This window comes from Sander vitreus, chromosome 10, assembly GCF_031162955.1.
Source record: "Sander vitreus isolate 19-12246 chromosome 10, sanVit1, whole genome shotgun sequence".
NCBI lineage: Eukaryota > Metazoa > Chordata > Actinopteri > Perciformes > Percidae > Sander > Sander vitreus.
The window spans coordinates 23,645,105-23,652,842 of NC_135864.1; positions in this window are offsets into that span (position 1 = coordinate 23,645,105).

Consider the following 7,738-nt stretch of genomic DNA (forward strand, 5'->3'; position numbering starts at 1 on the left):
TCTGCCACAGGTTCACATCAAAAGGTTTTCATTGCCACCAGTGAGCATACACACACACACACACACACACACACACACACACACACAAACACCAGTCCATTGTGTGACAGCCTTGTAATTTCCCCCAAGAGCTGTGTGAGTGCTGGATAGTTGATGAGTGGATGTGCCAGCGAGTGTGTGTCTGGCCTTTGAATTAGACCCGTTTTACAGGCCTTGGTGCCTCACAAAGCAGTGCAGGCTGAAACATATAGCTGCTCCGCAAAGTGATACAAATGGGTTTGACTGTGTCAAGCGTTTACTTATGAGTTGGTGTTAAAGTAGTGATCGTTCTCTCAGAGCCTATTATTTTTGAAAGTGTCTCCATCTTCAGTGTGAAGCTCTTTCAGCTGTTGTGTTCTGCAGCACTCTGCTCAGAGAGCACATTATGTCAGCTCTATAGTATTAATACTTTTATTTCCTTCACACATTAAGTTACACACGTGGCAGTTATTCTGAATGTTACATTATCATTGAAAGGCCTGGGTCAAATAAATCCCCTGCGGTGCAGATCGTTCTGGTTTTATTCACACAGGTTATCGACTGAGACTTCTGCCTGCATCTCAATACAATATGATTTCATAAAATGTAATGATTTGTGCTGCTAAAAGTAAAGAAAAAAAAGTTCAACAGCCACATCTCTTTCTGGAAACTCACTGAACTTCTTTCTACCAAAGACAGTGTGTCTTCTTCTTTTTTCATACAGTAGTTGCAGTGTGTCCTGTGGAGAGTAACAGGAACATTGTGGAAAGAAATGTCCGTTGAATATTTGTACACTTTTTACATTTGTACTGGGTCACTTGGAGAGGATTGGTGTTTGATCCTAGCCTCACTGCTGGGGTCCCTCAGGGTTCTGTTCTGGGTCCCCTCCTCTTCTCTTTGTACACCAGTCATTTGGCTCTGTTTTCCACTGACATGGCTTTTCCTACCACAGCTATGCAGATGACATACACGTTATTCTCATTCTGACACTGTACATAATATTGAAATGAATTGAACAACCTGACACCACAGAGATGAGACTATAAAGACAATTTGTAGAAAACGTAGGTTTACTGTGTGGTGAAGTAACTATTTACACAGGGAAAAGTTCAAACAGCTCTTATCAGCATGATGATGCAGCTTATTGAATTATTAACTTTATTTGCAGTCGTCAGAAACAAATCTGGAATCTGATTTAGATGAATTAATCTATCTATACCTAAGCTATCTAACATAATGTATATTTTACTTGGAATAGCTTTGGTATACAATAATAACACTGGACTGTGTGTAACTAAAACCAGATGAGTCTTCACTGTGACACTGAGTTTTAATATTAGCAGATACTATCATAGTGTTATAAATACATAATGAAACACAGATACCAGCACAGATACCTCACAGGAACATGACCAGCTAATTGTGCAGCAGAAGTGATCTGATGACCTTCTGACCGCTGTTACGTTAGTTTATAAATATTTGATCAAATGTAGGTAAAGATGATGATCACAATGTCAATCTACACAACGCAACACATTCCCATTACAGGAAGTTAAAGATGAGCACTTCCCAGTTGCTGAAATGCATGATGTCACGAGCTTAGGTTATTGCTTTCTTGACAGTTCTCACATAAGCACATGGATTTAAAAAGTAACTACCGGGATTTTATTTTATTTTTTTATTTTTTTTACCTTTAACCCTATTTTCCTATGTTTTTGTGTCTAAGTGACTGATGGGAACAATAATCTTTGACATTGGTCCATTATTAAGCAAGGTCACTGCAGTCGGCAGCGGCAAAACAAGCTACAATGTAAGTTAATAGGACAATTGTGCAGCTTGTATTTACCTTCACAAAAGTGCTCGTTTTACCACTGACAGACTCAGATTAATATTCTAAGTGTCTGACAACATTATGGAAAGGATTTTTAAGCAGGTCAACCTTTCTTTTAAAGAGTAAGAAACTTTTTCTAACAAAAAACATCCGTGAAAATGCTTTCGCTAAAGCCACCAGATTCCATGTAAAAAAAGTAGACAGAAACTAAATAAAACTATGAAAAGGAAAATACCATTTCTAGGGTTTACAAAGAATGGTCTGAAAAAGGAAAAATATCCAGTATCCGGCAGTCTTGTGGGCGAAAATGCCTTGTTGATGCTAGAGGTCAGAGGAGAATGGGCCAACTGATTCCAGCTGATAGAAGATCAACTTTGACTCAAATAACCACTCGTTACAACCGAGGTATGCAGCAAAGCATTTGTGAAGCCACAACACGCACAACCTTGAGGCGGATGGGCTACACCAGCAGAAGACCCCACCGGGTACCACTCATCTCCACTAAAAATAGGAAAATGAGGCTACAATTTGCATGAGCTCACCAAAACTGGACAGTTGAAGACTGGAAAAAATGTTGCCTGGTCTGATGAGTCTCACTTTCTGTTGAGACATTCAGATGGTAGAGTCAGAATTTGGCGTAAACAGAATGAGGACATGGATCCGTCATGCCTTGTTACCACTTTGCAGGCTGGTGGTGGTGTAATGGTGTGGGGGATGTTTTCTTGGCACACTTTAGGCCCCTTAGTACCAATTGGGCATCGTTTAAATGCCACAGCCTATCTGAGCATTGTTTCTGACCATGTCCATCCCTTTATGACCACCATGTACGCATCCTCTGATGGCTACTTCCAGCAGGATAATGCACCATGTCACAAAGCTCGAATCATTTTAAATTGGTTTCTTGACCATGACAATGAGTTCACTGTACTAAAATGGCCCCCACAGTCACCAGATCTCAACCCAATAGAACATCTTTGGGATGTGGTGGAATGGGAGCTTCGTGCCCTGGATGTGCATCCTACAAATCTCCATCAACTGCAAGATGCTATCCTATCAATATGGGCCAACATTTCTAGAGAATGCTTCCAGCACCTTGTTGAATCAATGCCACAAAGAATTAAGGCAGTTCTGAAGGCGAAAGGGGGTCAAACACGGTATTAGTAGGGTGTTCCTAATAATCCTTTAGGTGAGTGTATGTAAAGTTTGAATATATTGAATGAAAGTCTGAATATATTAAATGAACCTTGAATATATTGAATGAAAGTTGAAATGGAATCTGACATCATTGTCTTATTAATTCTAACCTAACCTAAGTGTGACACTATGAGCGAATCAGCAAGAAATCTAGTGTCAGCAATTTTGAGCAATGAAGAGATTATTAACACACTGGCGAATGCATGTACGGGCCAAAACACTGGTAACCAGTGGTGGTACCAGTACCGTTTTCCCAATGAAGAAGTTTATTCACTTTTTCATCATGTAAGACCAAATGAAAGGAACCTATTTGGTCAGGCAGGTCCCTTTCTTCAGGCTAACATCAACACGCCTTTCATTCAATATATTAAGACTTTCATTCAATATATTAAGACTTTCATTCAATATATTCAGACTTTCATTCAATATATATTCGAGGTTCATTCAATATATTCAGACGTTCATTCAATATATTCAGACTTTCATTCAATATATTCAAGGTTCATTCAATATATTCAGACTTTCATTCAATATATTCTGAATAAGTTTCATTCATTATATTCAAACTTCACATATATAATAATTTCCTAAACAGAATGCCATATATATATATATATATATATATACATACACATATCTTGTTATTTAACTAACTATTTTTAATACATCATATCTTGTTATTTAACTAACTATTTTTTAATAATAATAATAATAATAATAGTGTTGTTTTCGTCAACGAAAATTATGACTAAATATTGTCGTCAACGAACCTTTATCACGTGACGAAAACAAGACGAGACGCAACGTAAATGCTGGTCATTTGACGATGACTATAATTAAATGTATAATGCAATATTGTTGACGAATAAAAACAAGACTAAATGTGGTTTACAAAATAAAAACTATGCTAAAATGTCTCTTCATTTTCGTTGACCAAAATGAGACGAGACAAAATGTTATAACGTTATTTCGTTATAACATTTCTCAAGCCCTGTCGCGGCATTATTTAATTTAGAAGATGCAGTGGTGAGTTAGAGAGTGAGACGAGCGTAAACGACAACAAATAAAATTAAGTCTGACACAGAGAACGCTGGGACTGTGGCCGGGCAGCCAGAGTTCGTCTTTGGGAGTAAAACAATAAATGGCATTTGGAAAAACTTTCATTACATAGAAGTGGAAAAGAAAACGGAATGTGTTGTGGAAAAAAATGGGTAGAAATGCAGCCACAAAATCACAGGAGAAAACACCATGAACCTTAAGAGACATCTCAAGTCATTCCATAATGAAATTGAGGTAAGTCAAGACATTAACGTAACATTACTTTCTATTTTAAAAAGCTAATGTCAACTCATGAGGCTGTGGTTAATGTGTCTCATTTTAACGTTAGCTTTAGACTTTAGCCACTGGAGCTGAAAACGACTGAGACAAACGTGTGTGTGTGTGTGTGTGTGTGTGTGTGTGTGTGTGTGTGTGTGTGTGTGTGTGTGTGTATGTGTGTGTGTATTTGTTTGTGTGAGAGAGTGTGTGGGTTCTTAGTTCCTACCTGACTGACTCCGTGTGTACTAAGCATCCCTTGTTGGCCAACATTTTGGTGTTGTCTATACTACTAGGTACTTATATTGACTGGATTAAATAGAATTGCATTACTAAAAAGAGACTAAAATACAATTTTCATTGACTAAAACTAGACTAAATGTCATCAATTTCCGTCGACTAAAACTAGACTAAAATGTCATCAGTTTTCGTCAGATGCTCAGACTTTTAGTCGACTGAAACTTGACTAGACTAAAAAGAGTATGAACGTGACTAAAACTAATAAAAACTAAAATGACAGCTTGACACAAAGACTAGACTAAAACTAAAATTAAAACAGGCCGCCAAAAACAACACTAGTATGTAGCATTCGTGACATCACCCATTGGTTTTCCGACTGTTGTTTTGAAGCATTGAGTTTGGCGATACGGCCACCATTTTGGTTTTTTTTGCAACGGGTTGTGATGATATTTGACGAGAGGGTGAAGCTTGGGAGGAAGACAGAGCTAAGCCAGTGTTGCTTATGGTTGCAATGCCGCTACGCTAAATGCTAGAGAGGGAAAGTTTTCAACCCTTCTGACGCGAGTCGTTTAGCGGAGAATTACCAGTGGATAAGCACAGACCTCCGGGTACTGGAGCCATTCATCTGCATGTACAGCAGTACAGAAAATCAGCAGACTTTACCTTAAGTTATCAGCTAATGCTAGCTAGCTTTGGTTGGCAAGGTGCTACCAAATGCTAAACAATTCCAATCAACTTTGCTGAAGTGAAAACACAGTGAGAGGGTTAAAGTTTAAGATTAAATCACGGACAACAGCCAAAAACAAGTTCACGGCTAATTTAATGTCCCCAGTGTAAGCATGGTTAGCATTGCTAAGCCTCTGTCCTGATTGACAGATCCTAAAGCATCTCCTGATTTAGCCTGTATTTTTTGTATACCCCCTGCTGGAAATTAGATAGAATGCAGCTTAAAGGAGTTTCGGCTTTGACTTCACTGTTCAGGCCTGGAAGCTTCATCCATTATTTTAACAGGCTATGGCTGAATTGTTTACTAAAATTCTGTAGAGATGAGGGGAGCTGCAGATTCAGCTGGAAGTTGTCTGTACTTTTTATCACTCAAGTGGCCCATTTCACATTGTTTTCATATTGTCATTTGGTCCATTGTTATTTGAAAAATCAACTATAGCAGCTTAAAGTACAGTTCTAGAGGAAATGTACTTTCCAGCAGCACTTTCTACTATACAGTTACTAATTAATTCCTAATCCTATGGCAAACATTTATGTGAATAGCTGTTGATAGAATACACTGAATACCTAGAACACATAGACAAACAGGAAAACCAACAGTTACATACACATACACATACACACACACACACACACATTATCTATACACTTGCATCACTTACACGGATCACCTGAAACGGTCCCTTGGGGCCTGTTTTGTCACGGTGTTTCCACTCTGCAGGCTTTTCAAGGCCACATGAATGTGTTCATGCTCTTCATAAAATCAAAAGACATTTACCACCTTCTCTGTTGCGACTGCTAATGAAAAAAGGCTTAACTGAAACATGCAGATCTGCGCCAAGATGCAACTATTAGGGTGTGAAAGCACTATTTAAAACCTGTCTATATCTGCTTCACTTAACAGTGTGTCAATCTAGTAAAGTGTTTCTTAATGCCATTTCAATTCCAAAACAATATGCATTTAAGTAAGTGACACTTTAGGAATACTAATACCAAGGAGGGCTTAATGAAAGAGGCTATTGAGTTGCATTGTGGGAGCAGTCAACACGTTCTCACTTCCAACACTCGGTCAGGACTCCTTGGTGCCCCTTTGTAACTCACTTTGTTCCCCTTTAGCATCGGTTTTCAACATGCAGGGCTGCCTCTCAGGAGGATATCAGTGGATGTAGCATAACAAAGTCTGCATAAGGACGAGGTTGGGGTGGACGGATGGGTCAAACAAACAGGACTTGCGCCCAGGGGACTGCTGTTCATGGGAAACCAAAAGTCAATCTTGAATATTTTAACTGAAGTATGTCACTTAAGTTATGTAACAAACCACGACTTGGGAGTGAGAACATGTTGGGGCTGATCATGAACTTGCCAAGATACGTCTCTTTTATGTCTTGGCAAGTAGTCACATGGTCAGTTTGGGTAAGTAAGTAGTCACATGACTATTGTAAATAGGTAAAGGCACATGACAGACCATGACAAAACTACACATCAAAAAGTTAACACAGTCGCAGTCTAACCAAAGATGCAATAGAGTTGCATTATGGTAAGTGTAGGATCCTGTTTTTTTAATCTTCAGTCATACCAGGCTCTGAAAAGGCAGGATTTCCCTCTGCTGCATCAACTCTGCAACTTTATTTTGTTAATCTGTCTCTTGAAAGTTCCTTAACTCTACGGCACAATGCTTAATTGCTGGACAACTCTAAGGTCCTTATCCTGCATTGCTATTGTGGTTTATTGTGCATACTCAATAAGGTTGCATGTAGGGTCCCTATTGCTCTGTTGGTCTTCACAGAAGTAAAGTTTCCCTGTAGCAAAGTTCTGCACTGGCTGGACACACCACCATCTGCAATGTGTTGAAGGACCATGCTTGTGTTTTTCCATATTTTGTGCTCATAAACTTTAAATGGCCTATTTACCGCCAACCATTCTACAAACCATACCATATGTTTGTGGATTGATCTCCTACCTTCCAGGCAGCCAGTGAACTGTGCTGAGTTTAGAAATGTTGGGATGTGGAGGCTCTGCCGAGCACTAAAACTTGAAATACCTCTCATATTGAGAAGCTTCTTGTATAAGCCCCCCACAACTTCCTTGTTGCCTTGCACATATCCATCTAGTTTTTTATTGTATACTTTTTGCTATGATGTTTGAATTGTGCAACAGTTAAACTATTTTGATCAGGAAGTATGTTTTTTGTGTGTATTTTGTATTTTAGAAAGAAAATTAAGTATTTTTATAACTAGCTTTTCTTTTTCCATCTTTATCTATCTCTCCGACTTTTTCACAATTCTAGTTAATTTAACACACAATCATTAAATGATTAGATTAGAAATGATTAACCCTAACTCTATATCCATGTGGAACTAAACCCTTTAAGAAGTAAGGAGTGTTTTGAAACTGGAACACACACAACTGTCAAGC